The sequence below is a fragment of the Hyperolius riggenbachi genome, chromosome 7 (assembly GCF_040937935.1).
Source record: "Hyperolius riggenbachi isolate aHypRig1 chromosome 7, aHypRig1.pri, whole genome shotgun sequence".
Classification (NCBI taxonomy): domain Eukaryota; kingdom Metazoa; phylum Chordata; class Amphibia; order Anura; family Hyperoliidae; genus Hyperolius; species Hyperolius riggenbachi.
The window spans coordinates 86,693,366-86,708,986 of record NC_090652.1 but is presented as its reverse complement, the minus strand read 5'-3'; the positions used below and the strand labels follow the sequence as shown (position 1 = coordinate 86,708,986).

General features: G+C 44.2%; 2 protein-coding genes across 20 annotated transcripts in view; one reads left to right on the top strand and one right to left on the bottom strand.

The window, feature by feature from the left end:
- The window catches only part of PRR35 (proline rich 35), a 157,063-nt gene that overhangs the window by 9,391 nt on the left and 132,051 nt on the right, over positions 1-15,621 (bottom strand). The gene's annotated exons all lie outside the window — the stretch shown is intronic.
- ASB8 (ankyrin repeat and SOCS box containing 8) overlaps positions 1-15,621 on the top strand; it is a 183,269-nt gene that overhangs the window by 91,254 nt on the left and 76,394 nt on the right. For 2 of the 18 annotated variants that reach the window (XM_068244246.1, XM_068244232.1), the window contains one exon: positions 13,779-13,884. The exons of the other annotated variants lie outside the window; for them this stretch is intronic. The gene's annotated coding sequence lies outside the window, so the exon portion shown is untranslated. The remainder of the gene's footprint in view (positions 1-13,778; positions 13,885-15,621) is intronic. 18 annotated transcript variants of the gene reach the window in all.

Here is a 15,621-nt window from a genome sequence, read left to right as displayed (position 1 = left end):
CTTTCTTCCCTCTGTTTTTACTGCTTCTTGCCTCAGAATATTTCATTTCATGAATTGAAATGCATTGATTTAGTAATTTAAGTCCCTTGTTCAGGTTCAATATTATATTGCTATATAATAATAGCATTTCATAGAGATTAATATATTTAAAAATTGTCTATTAGAAAAACTTTTACCATTTTTGCTGTAAAATCTCCATGATAAAGAAGCTGAAATACCACAAAAAGAAAATTACACATATGCCTTGTTGTTGCTAAAAGTTCATTGTTGGGGTCATCCTGACATACCAGCACCCACCTGTAATCCCTGAATTTATAGTGTAGACTAGAGACTTTTGTAATAATACTGGTTAAAGCGCACGGTATATTTGTGCACAGGACCGTTTCTGGGCACAAGCCAGCTAGGCAAAGGCCTTGGATACCCTCTAGTGTACAGGGCAAACCAAATAGGTGAAAAATGTCCCTGCTCGTGCAAATAGTATTTCACTTTACTAGTGTGTATATCACCTCAATAATAAGTAGAATACGCTTACCCCCAATTTCTCCACAGTTGCACAAGATCGTAGTGTTGTGCTAGAACAACTTGGCTGCAGCATTACAAACAGCCTGGAGACTGCTCTTTTTCTGCAAGCTTGCTAAGTACACCAAGCCTGGTCTCAGACACTCCCAATAAAGGCTTATAGAGCTGAGCAAGATATGATGATGTCATCACATCAACACTCCCCTAATCATGACGGCAAGACAAAAAACAGTGACTGAGAGTTGAGACTCCAGTGCAAACATTTATTCAGAGTTCATGCAATCTTCAACCCTATAGATGAGTATCTTGGGTTTAAATGTAAGGCCAAAAGGTTAAAACTGAAGGAACGGATGTGGTTGATTTACTAATAGCAGATAATGTTTCAGAAACGCTAGTCCAGGTTTTCTGAATCACTAATGTTCTCATTCCTTTTGAAGCTACAGTATATAATGAGAAAGAACTAGGGGCTGGTTCACACTTAGAGCAATTGTGCTGTGCTTTTTTCCAGCACCGCGCAGATAATGTGCGGTGCCTCTTTCCCGATTTGTTGCGTTGCGTTCCTGATGTCACAGGGAACGCAATGGTCACTGTGAAACTTGATGAAGAGGTGGGCAGTCCCATACCGCCAAACTAAAGAAAAAAGAAACAGGGACTTTTAGACACACCCCTGCCACACCTCTAGTCACGCCCGACTACACCCCTAGTCACATATCACAAAGAATTCACAAGCAAAAGATATAGTTATATCACTCAAGCCACACTGGTCCTTTCTATCATTGGTAGTTTTATTTCATAATAACATTTAAAAAATAAGAAATATATTTATTTAAAGTGGACCTCATCTCTTGCATAGGATAGAATGAAAACAAAGAGAAATGTACCCTGTATGTATTTAAAGAGTTTAGCCTGTTTAAAGGGTACCTAAACTGAGAGGGATGTGGGTCTTCCTTTTAAAATAATACCATTTGCCTGGCAGTCCTGCTGATCCTGTGTCTCTAATATTTTTAGCCACAGCCCATCAACAAGCATGCAGATCAGGTGCTCTGACTGAAGTCAGACTGGATTAGCTGCATGCTTGTTTCAGGTGTGTGATTCAGCCACTACTGCAGCCTAAGAGATCAGCAGGACTGCCAGGCAACTGGTATTGTTTAAAAGGAAACATCCATATCCCTCTCGGTTTAGGTTCCCTTTAATTCACCATTATCTGTGACTAATCAGCAGTTTAATTTGATCTCTCTGCTGTGTCAGCTGGCTGCCTCAGCAGAGCAGCACATTTTTTAAACACAGGCTGGTCTACTTCCATAGAAGCAGGAAGTAGACACACTGCAGATTAAATGCAGGATTTGCATCAGCTGTAACAAAAGAAATGTTTTTCTTTAAAGGTTAATATAATGTTGCTCATCTTTTAGAGCAGAGAGGACGTTCTGAGTTCAGGACAGCACTTAAAGAGACACTGAAGCGAAAAAAAAAATGATATAGTGAATTGGTTGTGTACTATGAATAATTACTAGAAGATTAGCAGCAAAGAAAATATTCTCATATTTTTATTTTCAGGTATATAGTGTTTTTTCTAACATTGCATCATTCTATAATATGTGCAGATTACACAACACTCAGCATTCAAAATGAGTCTTTCAGAGCAGTCTGTGAAGTAATGACCTCTCCTCTAGCAGAGAAAAAGTAAACAGTTTACTTACAGTTGAGATAATAAAAGTCAGATAACAGCCCTCTCCACGACTAACTTAGTCGGAGAGCTTAATGGCTTGTTTGCATAGAGATAACAACTGGAGTTTCTCAACTCTTCCTGTACTGGAAACAATTAGACTGATGTATCTGATCTTAATGTTTTATTTCTTAGCTGTACTACACATACAAATCATAATATCATCATTTTTTTTCCGCTTCAGTGTCTCTTTAAAGGAGGATGAAAATACAACTTAGAATCAATTTAAAACATTTTTTCAGGAGAAAAATACATATATTTACATACTCTGTCTAGAGGTGCTTGGCTCTTCTACTGACCACATATGCTATTGCTCTGTTGTTATTGCCTGATGAAGCCGGATCAAATCTGCAAAACTCGTTGCATATTTGGAGTTCATACATAAAATATATTGACTGTCTTTACTACAGTCGTTGTGTGTCTACTTGGAGGAGGTAAGTCCACCACTACCTCCTCTATTTACCAAGAATTTGGTTTCTAAGCTCATTTAGCTTCCTTTTATCCTCTTGGCGCCTCTGTTATCCTGCATATTATTGAGTCCACCCTGTGTGGAGGGTTGAACCCCCTTTTTCTCATCTACAGAGAGTGACTTCTTATTCCTGAGTGGGGTCAGGAAAATCTCCCCACCTGCTTTTACAGTGGTTGCCTAATGGTAACCCTGGTTTGTGAGTATTAATATTTACTCTATCTAGTAACCATTTACCAGTACATATTACACTATTGGGGCTCTTGGTGTTCCTTGTTTTTATCATATGTCTATGAGGCTGGGTTGACATATGACATAGCGTGAAAGGCTGAGTTTTATGTCACGTTTTATGTTAATGTTGTGCGCGTTTTTTATGCGTTTTGGTGCGTTTGCGATGCATTTTTCATGCGTTTTAATGCACTTGTGGTTCGCATATATGCGTTTTCCATCCTTTTTTTTTTAATTTCCATTTATGTATATCACTTGGAAGACAACAGGAACTGAAAATACAGTAAAAAAATATATATTTGGGGGAAAAAATGCATACCATTGCATTCCCATCGACTTTCATTGTGTGCATTTTGGCAGCATTCCCGCATAATATGCAACAAAACCAGCATTTTTAGACTTTCATTAGAGGCAAAAATGCAGCGTTTTCTGCAACGCTAGCGTTTCTGCTATGTGTGCACCCAGCATGAATGTATCATGTAGAGCCTGTCTAGGGCCAATTTTAGGGGGAAGCAAATTAACTCATCTGTATGTTTTTGGGATGTGGGAGGAAACTGGAGTGCCCGGAGGAAACCCACGCAGACACCAGGGACCCAATGCTGCAAGGCGAGACCGCTAACCACTATGCCACCATGCGGCCCAAATGAGGAAGAAAGTAACAGATGGATTTGGTTCCCAAAGAGGAACTGTCCATCTGAGAAAGGGACAGTTTGGAGCTATGCGTAGTTCCATAGTAAGTAGAAGAAGAAATGAAAAATAAATGGGGCAACACAGCGAGTATTATATTGTGGCAGGTGTTGTGTCTAGGATACAGCAGGACAGATTGGTTGGATTTTGATGCAGTTTTTGATCCGGTTTTACCTCAGTTCCCCCACGGTGTTGCAAGGAAGATGGAGGAGGGAGAGACAGGTGTTTAAGCTGAGCTCTGTGCAGACACTTCCCAACATATCCTCTTGGTCTGCTGGATTCCTCTACCTGCCATAAGACATTACTTCCACTGGTCTGTCAGGCCAGGCACGGGGGGACCTGCCTGAGGGGAACACAGCATCAGGGACCCTGCACCTGTGCATGGGAATTACTGTATCACTGCACAGTCTCTCACTGAGGGCAGCCTCTAACCAGCCAGGGGGGAGAGAGACAGGCAGCGAGGAGAGCAGAGAGGGGGCACATGAGAGACAAGCAAGGCGGGAGAAGAAGGAGACAGCAGCTATCAGCAGGTCGTGTTGAGAGACGCAAGTTCTTTGCTTAATAAGGGAATGTGGAATATGTAGAGAGCAGTAACCCAGAACAGCCAATCAGAAGTCATATTTCAGCAGTTGGATAACAACAAACTAAAATGTGATTGGCTGCTGTGCTTTTCTGAGTTTTCTCTGCTTTAGTGAACAAACTCTATAGACTATTATTGATGAGGTAAAGCGCAAAATGCAGTGTTATAGTGGAGTGAGAGGTTACTCATTGTGATCATTGAATATATATAGGTGTTCCTAGAAGTACAGAGCAGGTTACTCTGCTGTATATTAAATGTATAGCTTAGACCCCTTTTCTACAAATGACTTGACTGCATGCTTGTCGGGCCCCAAGTGCCATTAGGCTGCAATTTTATTGACATGCAGCTAAATGGCATCGTTAGTAACCACCTGGACACCACCTGTGCCATCCTTTAACATGTGGTGGTCAACTGGCAACAAAAGCATTTGACTTGATGTCCATGGGGGCCATGCCACACGCAGCTGCTGACTGGTGGTTGGGAATATTTGCCTATCACTGACCATCAGTATTGATTACCTCATCATGCTTTCAAGTGTTGAAAATCAGCCAACCAAGTCACTGTAGAGCATTAGTTATGGGGGTAGACTGATGGTGGTTGCATTGCTATATGTGAATGGAGGGAGGAGGGAGGGTCACCTGACCACAGGGGGGTCAATATGGGACAGGGTAGTTTTCATGACCTCAGCAGTGTGTGGGGATCTGCAGCTACCAATGGCAACCTTAATAACATATTCTTTATTTATTCTCACTTCTACGCCTATATAATGTACTTTTGTGTGATTTAGTGTGAAAATTAATATCTTCAGTAAAGCATTTTATTCTTTAATCATAACGTATTACTCTTCAAGTCAACATTTGCCTCTCTCCATTGGTGCCAGTAAGTGATAAAATTATCAAATGTAATAAAACAGAGCAAGAGCATCTCTAAGCTGGATGCGAGTCAGTAACCTATTTATTAGGCCTGGTTTAAACACAAAACATGTTCACATAAGCTTCTTTTTAAAATGTATATACATGTGCTGGATGTGCATTTCCTGGCAACTGGCATTAATATTCATGTAAATTAAACCTTCAGGCATCTCATTAGTGGAGATGATCTGAAAATGGAAATGACAGCATACATATTGTCTGCTTTTAGGTGGCAAACGTTTAAAACCTTTGTCTTGGTTATATCAGTCCATAGGAATAATGGGGAAAAGGGCAGTGAGTCTTATTCACAGGGGTACATTTATCAAGGGTGTCTGAGACAAAATATTGGTAGGTTTTTAGAAATCCGTGCAGAACTGTCTCTGACATCTTAAGAAATCACCAAATAGTGCAGTTTCCTTCTTAAACTGTTGTAAAATAGGAGGAGTTAGGAATGTTTCTCAGACAGTGCAGTGTGTGAGGGGAATTTCTGTTGCTGTGGTAACCAATACATCTGCTGTATTGATACAGATAAAAGAAGTTATAATAACATAAATATATTATTTACAGTAGATTATTTTAGGTTAACTGACAAGATGTAATGTAAATAAGTATATAATATAAATGTATTAGAACTGAAACAGTGGATCAATGCCCAGCACTGGAAGGGTTAAGCACAGAATAGCTACACAAGACACCTGGCAGCAGGGGGGAGGAGCACTTCACAAATCATGGCTAGTCTGCACTGCTGCACTATTTGTAGAACTGCTATTAAGCACTTCTTAATTTGTGGCAGTTTCTGGATGGATTTGAATTTTTCTTAAAGGACACATCCAAGCTATTAAAAAAATGAAATCTACTTACCCGGGGCTTCCTCCAGCCCCTAGCAGTTGATCTGTCCCACGCCGCAGCTTTACTCTCTGCAGCTGGCTCTCGGACCTGACGGCACCTCACCAGGCCGTCCTCTTCTGCGCCTGCACTAGCGCCGCTGTCAATCAAATCCACCTTGTCCAGAGCGTGCTGCGGAGGCGCAGATTTACTGCACCTGCGCAGTACACTCCGACCACGTGGATTTGATTGACTGAAGTGCTCGCGCAGGTGCAGTAGAGGACGACAGCACCAGGAGACAACGGCAGAGAGTGAAGCTGCGGCGTGGGATAGATGGCCAGAAAAGGCACTGCTCCCCACAGAAACAGTATATGGCAATCTGCTGTGGCAGAGCAAGGTGTCTGTACTCGGTAGTCAAACTATGCCAGTCCCTCCACGTGACAACTATTGTGCGTGTGTACACATCCTTTTTCAGATTTTGTATTAAAGGTTGATGCATAAGGATATTTTCGGGAGGGAAAAAAGGAGATAAAGATACTATTCTTGCAAAGTACATACTGAAACAATGCTGCCACATACCTCTAAAGGTGAAAATCTATTAACGCTTCGCACTCTCACATGCAAATGTTCAAACAAATGCATTCACAGATTCACTCATCCAGGTACAACTGTTATTCCTACAGCTAAGTTAAAAGCCGGGGTTTTAGTTCACAGAAGAATGCATTCTTATGCTTAGTCACCTATACTGCGCAGAAATACACAGGTAAACATAGGTGTCCTAACTCTGGCCCTGTAACATGCATAGTGCAGACATGCAAACACATTCATTGCATCAAACCTATCAATGGATAAGGAGCACACATCCTGACGTCCTCTCCTGGGACAGATAGTGCATCTTACCAATCGCACAAGGGACAGTTGGGAGCTATGCTTTAGGTAGTCACATAGCAGTACAGGGTGTCTCAACCTCTTCAGGACCACAGGTTTCACCCCCCCCCCCCCCCCCCAAAGACTAGGCCATTTTGTGTAAAATAAATAGGCCACTGCAGCTTTAAGGCCAAGCTGCAGGGCCGCACGACACAGCACACAAGTGAATCCCCCCACCAACAGAGCTCTCTGTTGGTGGGGTCTGATCACCCCCAGGTTTGTTTGTTTTTTTAAATATTAACTGTGTGTTTAATGAAATTTTTGTTTTGTTTTCTCTTATGTAAATTACCCTCCCTCCCTCCCTCCATCCCCCCGCCTATCACAGCGGATCACTTCTGAGTCCCCTGTACAGCGCTGTTGTAGATCGCAGCACTGTACATGTTAAATTTTGCCGTCTGTCTCCAGAGCAGCAATCGCTCCGCTCCGCCCGCCAGGGTGCACGCAATCTCCTGCAAAACAGAGCCCCAAGACTTTACGCTGATCACGCCCATCGGCGTTACGCAGTCGGCAAGTAGTTAAAGAATATGGAGGCAGCTAATCTTGTCAGATATGACAATAATGTCAGAAACACCTGATCTGCTGCATGCCTGTTCAGGGTCTATGGCTGAAAATATTACAGGCAGAGGATCAGCAAGACAGCCAGGAAACTGCAATTGTTTAAAATTAAATAAATCTGTCAGCCTCTACATCCCTCTTGTTACAGTTGTCCTTTAAAGATGTACAGGCTTGCAGTGCTAAAGGCCATCAAACGGCAGTACAAGGTTTCTGGGAGGTGTACAAGCAGTCTTGTAGCAGTATGGACAGTCACATAGCAGCACAGGGTGTCTCAGAGGCAGGCAGGCAGTTTTGTAGTACTATGGACAGTCACACAGCAGCACAAGGTGTCTCAGAGGCATGCAGGCAGACTTGTAGTACTATGGACAGTCACATAGCAGCACAGGGTGTCTCAGAGGCATGCAGGCAGTCTTGTAGTAGTATGGACAGTGACATAGTAGCACAGGGTGTCTCAGAGGCATGCAGGCAGTCTTGTAGTACTATGGACAGTCACATAGCAGCACAGGGTGTCTCAGAGGCATGCAGGCAGTCTTGTAGTACTATGGACAGTCACATAGCAGCACAGGGTGTCTCAGAGGCATACAGGCAGTCTTGTAGCACTATGGACAGTCACATAGCAGCACAGGGTGTCTCAGAGGCATGCAGGCAGTCTTGTAGTACTATGGACAGTCACATAGCAGCACAGGGTGTCTCAGAGGCATGCAGGCAGTCTTGTAGTACTATGGACAGTCACACAGCAGCACAGGGTGTCTCAGAGGCATGCAGGCAGTCTTGTAGTACTATGGACAGTCACATAGCAGCACAGGGTGTCTCAGAGGCATGCAGGCAGTCTTGTAGTACTATGGACAGTCACATAGCAGCACAGGGTGTCTCAGAGGCATGCAGGCAGTCTTGTAGTACTATGGACAGTCACATAGCAGCACAGGGTGTCTCAGAGGCAGGCAGGCAGTCTTGTAGTACTATGGACAGTGACCTAGTAGCACAGGGTGTCTCAGAGGCAGGCAGGCAGTCTTGTAGTACTATGTACAGTCACATAGCAGCACAGGGTGTCTCAGAGGCATGCAGGCAGTCTTGTAGTAGTATGGACAGTCACACAGCAGCACAGGGTGTCTCAGAGGCAGGCAGTCTTGTAGCACTATGGACAGTCACATAGAGCACAGGGTGTCTCAGAGGCATGCACGCAGTCTTGTAGTACTATGGACAGTCACATAGCAGCACAGGGTGTCTCAGAGGCATGCAGGCAGTCTTGTAGTACTATGGAAAGTCACACAGCAGCACAGGGTGTCTCAGAGGCAGGCAGGCAGTCTTGTAGTACTATGGGCAGTCACATAGCAGCACAGGGTGTCTCAGAGGCAGGCAGGCAGTCTTGTAGTAGTATGGACAGTCACATAGCAGCACAGGGTGTCTCAGAGGCATGCAGGCAGTCTTGTAGCAGTATGGACAGTCACACAGCAGCACAGGGTGTCTCAGAGGCATGCAGGCAGTCTTGTAGTACTATGGAAAGTCACACAGCAGCACAGGGTGTCTCAGAGGCAGGCAGGCAGTCTTGTAGTACTATGGGCAGTCACATAGCAGCACAGGGTGTCTCAGAGGCAGGCAGGCAGTCTTGTAGTAGTATGGACAGTCACATAGCAGCACAGGGTGTCTCAGAGGCATGCAGGCAGTCTTGTAGCAGTATGGACAGTCACACAGCAGTACAGGGTGTCTCAGAGGCAGGCAGGCAGTCTTGTAGCACTATGGACAGTCACATAGAGCACAGGGTATCTCAGAGGCAGGCAGGCAGTCTTGAAGTACTATGGACAGTCACATAGCAGCACAGGGTGTCTCAGAGGCATGCAGGCAGTCTTGTAGTACTATGGACAGTCACATAGCAGCACAGGGTGTCTCAGGGGCATGCAGGCAGTCTTGTAGTACTATGTACAGTCACATAGCAGCACAGGGTGTCTCAGAGGCATGCAGGCAGTCTTGTAGTACTATGGACAGTCACACAGAAGCACAGGGTGTCTCAGAAGCATGCAGGCAGTCTTGTAGTACTATGGACAGTCACATAGCAGCACAGGGTGTCTCAGAGGCATGCAGGCAGTCTTGTAGTACTATGGACAGTCACATAGCAGCACAGGGTGTCTCAGAGGCATGCAGGCAGTCTTGTAGTACTATGGACAGTCACATAGCAGCACAGGGTGTCTCAGAGGCATGCAGGCAGTCTTGTAGCAGTATGGACAGTCACATAGCAGCACAGGGTGTCTCAGAGGCATGCAGGCAGTCTTGTAGTACTATGGACAGTCACATAGCAGCACAGGGTGTCTCAGAGGCATGCAGGCAGTCTTGTAGTACTATGGACAGTCACATAGCAGCACAGGGTGTCTCAGAGGCATGCAGGAAGTCTTGTAGCACTATGGACAGTCACACAGCAGCACAGGGTGTCTCAGAGGCATGCAGGCAGTCTTGTAGTACTATGGACAATGACATAGTAGCACAGGGTGTCTCAGAGGCATGCAGGCAGTCTTGTAGTACTATGGACAGTCACATAGCAGCACAGGGTGTCTCAGAGGCATGCAGGCAGTCTTGTAGTACTATGGACAGTCACATAGCAGCACAGGGTGTCTCAGAGGCATGCAGGCAGTCTTGTAGCAGTATGGACAGTCACATAGCAGCACAGGGTGTCTCAGAGGCATGCAGGCAGTCTTGTAGTACTATGGACAGTCACATAGCAGCACAGGGTGTCTCAGAGGCAGGCAGGCAGTCTTGTAGTACTATGGACAGTCACATAGCAGCACAGGGTGTCTCAGAGGCATGCAGGCAGTCTTGTAGTACTATGGACAGTCACATAGCAGCACAGGGTGTCTCAGAGGCATGCAGGCAGTCTTGTAGTACTATGGACAGTCACATAGCAGCACAGGGTGTCTCAGAGGCATGCAGGCAGTCTTGTAGTACTATGGACAGTGACATAGTAGCACAGGGTGTCTCAGAGGCATGCAGGCAGTCTTGTAGTACTATGGACAGTCACATAGCAGCACAGGGTGTCTCAGAGGCATGCAGGCAGTCTTGTAGCTTTAATGGACAGTCACATAGCAGCACAGGGTGTCTCAGAGGCATGCAGGCAGTCTTGTAGCACTATGGACAGTCACATAGCAGCACAGGGTGTCTCAGAGGCATGCAGGCAGTCTTGTAGTAGTATGGACAGTCACATAGCAGCACAGGGTGTCTCAGAGGCATGCTGGCAGTCTCAGAGCAGCCGGGAAGAAGGTTGTGTTGGTGCACACAGATTGCACCCCAGGGGATGGCACTGATGTCGGTGGGGGAGAACATGCCCATTTCCTGCAGCATCTGCTGGTGAGAGAGCCTGGTACAGACCCATTTTTCATATTCCACAGTTTGATGCCACAGGCTGCTCCCAACAACTACCAAATGGTGCAGCCTCCTGTGTATGGGACCCCCAGGGGCCCAACAAGGCTCCCCGAGGGGCCACAGACTGCTGGTTACATCTTGTGCACCAACACAGAACACTGCTAACCCTCTCCATGCCATTACACTCCGATCATTCTGCTGAGGACACGGAGACAGCTGCAGTACATCTACAGCGCAGTCACTCCATTCCAAACACCATCAGCTCATAGAAACCAGAACATCTCAAAGGCTAATCATGAGCTGTAACATGCAGTAATCCATAGCAACCATTCAAAGGGCAGTAATCCATAGTAACCAATCAAAGGGCAGTAATCCATAGCAACCAATCAAAGGGCAGTAATCCATAGTAACCAATCAAAGGGCAGTAATCCATCATAACCAATCAAATTACATTTGTCCTCAATTCAAGCAGACCTGAACTCAGAACCTCCTCTCTGCTCTAAAAGATAAGCAACAGCATTATAACATTTAAAGAAAAACATTTCTTTGTCATAGCTGATACAAATCCTGCAATAAATCTGCAGTTTGTCTACTTCCTACTTTCATGGAAGTAGACATATTGTTAAAATCCTGTGTTTGCCAATTAGCTCTCTGCCATGGCAGGAGCGGACACAGCTAAGGGATCAAATTACACTGGTGATTAATCAGAGATGAGGGGGAATTAGGCAGGCTAAACTCTCTAAATACATACAGGGTGCATTTCTCCCTGTTTTCCTTCTGTCCTGTGCAAGAGTTCAGGTCCACTTTAAGAACAGGTAGGTCAAGGAATGATGGTTCAACTTTGATATTGTTGGTCTGCTTTGTCTTTTGCTTGCAGTTTTTGTAGAAGACATCATAATTTTAGTCTATTTTGGTACCAATAGATTTGAGATAAGTCAGTCAAACTGAGGCTTTTTGGGCAGATAATGCAAGTGTCAGGTCTATAGACCCCCTGTGGACAGCTCTACTTGAGTATAGCTGGGTGGAGAGGTTGCACTTATTGGAACTGTAGTTTGTTTTTTGCATGTGCCAGTTTGCAATTTTTTTTTTCTGCCTTCGTATGTGATTTTTTAATGTATAGTAAATAAAGCTAACTGACGTGAAACTGTATCTAATTAACTTCAAAATGTTGTGAGATTTTTCATGCAAAACACATTTGAATGTGGTTTTTGGGCTCTTTCACACCAAAACCCACAATGCGGTTTGAGGTTACGAAGTGCAGGAAAAATACAACAGAACTACGATTGCCTTTTCAGAAAATCAGAAACGCACTCAGTATGAATACAGTACATTCCCACAATTCCAATTGCAACTTTACTGTATTTGCATTTAGAAAATCGCAAAAACAAAACAGAATGCAGACGACTTGAGAGGGCCTCTTTGTGTTCCCATTCAAATCACACACAAAAAGCACAAACTGGCATCTGAGTCTTTGAATCGCCAAACGCAAATCGCATCCGAATGCACAAAAATGCAATGCCATTGAAATGCATCAGATATGCGAAGAACAGGATTTTGGCAAAACAGAAAACACACACAGGGCCTAATTCAGTTACCATAACGTTTCCCTCACTTTTTTTTTTTTTATCTTCTCTCTTGCGATAGGTTCACTCAAAATAAACTTTTCTTTCAATCAGCAAATCTCCTTAGATTTTGTAGAGAATTCTGTAAAATGTTTAATTGAACACGGTGGAAAATGTTTTTCAACTGATCTATAAAATCAATTGTGCGAAAAAAAATGGCAAAGTGACCAGTGTACGCACACATTAATTGTTATGTGGAATTTTGAGCTGGAGCTGTGTCTGCAATGTATTTAGATAATTGCCATGTACTGTCTTCAAAGGAAATATCAGGGAGTTGCAACAAAATGAGGTGTACTTACCTGGGGCTTCCTCCAGCCACTGGAAGGCTATGTGTCCCTCGCTGGCTCCCAGCCGGGGTCCCTTCTGTTGCAGCTGCTGACCCGGCGAGGTCGTCTTCCTCTTTGCCTGGGGGGAGCGCGCGGCCACGCCATTCACAATTGCGCTCACGTGGCCAGGAGATTTGTGCACAGGCGCAGAACGCTCCCGGCTACGTGAGCATGATCACAAGAGGCGCGGCCGCGCGCTCACGCAGAACATACCAACCTCTCCAGGTCACCAGCTGCAACGGAGGGGACTCCTGGAGGGGACTCCTGGTAAGTATGCCTCATTTTGTTAAAATTCCCTAATTTCCTTTGAAGGATACATGAGGCGACATGTGATATGATGGGACCGACATGTATATGTACAGTACAGTGCACAGTACAGTACAGTGCTAACATATAACAAGGTTGTGTTACTTTTTTGCTTTCTCTGCCTGAAAGAGTTAAAAATCAGGTATGCAAGTGATCGTTTCTGTCTGGGACAGGACCAGGTTAGACCATAGAGTAACCCTCACCGATAAGACATTACAGCCATAAAACACTTTCCTGGTGAAAAATGGCTTCTGGGAGCAGGAAAGAAGTAAAAAGGGATAATAGTTTATATATTTTAGTTCTGGCATACCTCTATGAATATGTCATTGAGCAGAGACGGTGAAAAAAAAACTTAAAAGTAGATTTAAAAATAAAAACAAAACTGTGAGATATCTAAAAAAAAAAAAAAAAAGTCATTTTTGTGAGGAGGATAGATACAATTGTTTATCTCAGTTTATTTTCACCTTTGTGTTTCCTTTAATTGTAACCCGTCACATCCTCAGACATAAAGAACACACTTTGTATGGCACTGGTTGCCCAACATTTCTCTCTGCACCATACCTGCACATATACGGATATGTTTTCTTAATGGTAGCTATGGGAGCTGTAATCACTACAGTGCACGTCTCGCCTTTTCTGCCTCTTTATCAGCCATCCCATTGGATAACATGTCGGAAGCTGAGGAAATTATGGCTTATTTAAATTTGCACCAGAAATGATTTCCTTTTTTGTATATTTTTGTCCGTTTTTCCAAGATGCTGAACAAACAAAGGAAAACCTTGCACAGATGTTTTCTCTTGCTGCCCACAGTACTACAACTGCGTTGCTGAATAGGGACCAGCATGCATTGCCATAGCAAAGGTTTGTTAAAGTACTTGTGATGAGAGAGGGTCGCTCATTCTGGGAGTTATGTTTTCTTGCAGGTATTTTATAATCCCAGCACAGCTAAAGATATTCAAGATGTTAGTTTTTAACTGTTAATTACTGACCGAAAAGATCTTAAAAGTCATTAGAGCGAGGGTGCATACACACATCCAATTTTGATTGGCCAATCACTGGCCAATTTTACCACCTCCATGTAATATGAGGGCCAACAGATTTTGAATACTATTGACAGATTGTGTAGCTAAGATCTCATACTACAAGTAAGTGATAAAATTGGCCAATCAAAATTGGATGTGTGTACCGGGCTTTTGTGGGAGAACAGGGCTAATGACAGTGATCGTTAAGATATAGAGGCATAAACCTTGTCGAAAATGAACTTTCGTGATCATTTCAGGAGATAGTTTGTCCTCCTTCAAGGTGCAGATAAGCTGCACAACTCTCTGCCAAGCAGCCAAATCTGTCCTACGAAGAGGGGAGGGGGAGGACAAGCAGAAGATGCCTCACATCTGCTCATAGTGGGTACTACAACAGCAGCCAGCCAAGTTCTATGTAGCTCAGTGGATTTTATTTAAAATAAAATCTTCAATCACACCACCAATGTGTGTACCTCTTAGCAACCCTGACTATGAGCTGATATGACCCAGATGGTGGCATATCCTAATCACTGAATGGCAGACTGTTTAGCTGTATAGTGTGGCTGGATAGTGTAATGGTTAAGGGCTCTGCCCCTGACACAGGAGACCAGGGTTTGAATCTCAGCTCTGTCTGTTCAGTAAGCCAGCACCTATTCAGTAGGAGACCTTAGGCAAGTCTCCCTAACACTGCTACTGCCTATAGAGCGCATCCTAGTGGCTGCAGCTCTGGCGCTTTGAGTCCGCCAGGAGAAAAGCGCGATATAAGTGTTTGTCTTTGTTTATAACGAATCCAGGTTAGGTTTGCTGGTGCTCTTCTGATATCCCCACTGGAGATACTTGGAGATTTCTGGCAATGCCATAGTAAATCAGGCCCCCTGCAGATGTATTTGACCAATATCACATGACATTCACCGACTCTTTAGCAATTCTTGCTGTTGTCTGTTATGACACAGGAGCGATTTTATAGAGTAAACCAAAAGGCAATCTGAAAACTGCAGGGTAACCACAATGGGCAGACAATGGCAGAGTAGAACATATTCTCAATAGTCTATAGCAGTGATGGCTAACCTTGGCACTCAAGCTGTGACAAAACTACAAATCCCATCATGCCTCTTCCTCCCCAAGTTATGCCTAGAGCTGTCAGAGTATTGCAATGCCTCATGGTACTTGTAGTTCCGCCACAGCTGGAGTGCCAAGGTTAGTCATCACTGGTCTATAGGTAGTCTGAACACATACAGTAAGGTCTACCACCATTTATGTTTAGTGGAAACCAATATAAAAAAAATAAGAATACTACACTGTAATTAGGGCTGAATTTCTGGAAAGGCAACAAAGGCCGGGCCTTGGGTGGCTGCAGCCTAAGGGGGCACCTGATAATGGAAGAGGGATCGACATAAAGAGGAAGCTGAAAATGGGGAGCAACACATGAAAAAGGAAAACTGATGCTCAAGGGAGCTGTACATGAAATGGGAGGGGCTGCTGTACATGGATGATACACATGGAATGGGAGGGGCTGCTGTACATGGATGATACACATGGAAGAGGGGGCAGTACATGGAATGGGAGGGGCTGCTGTACA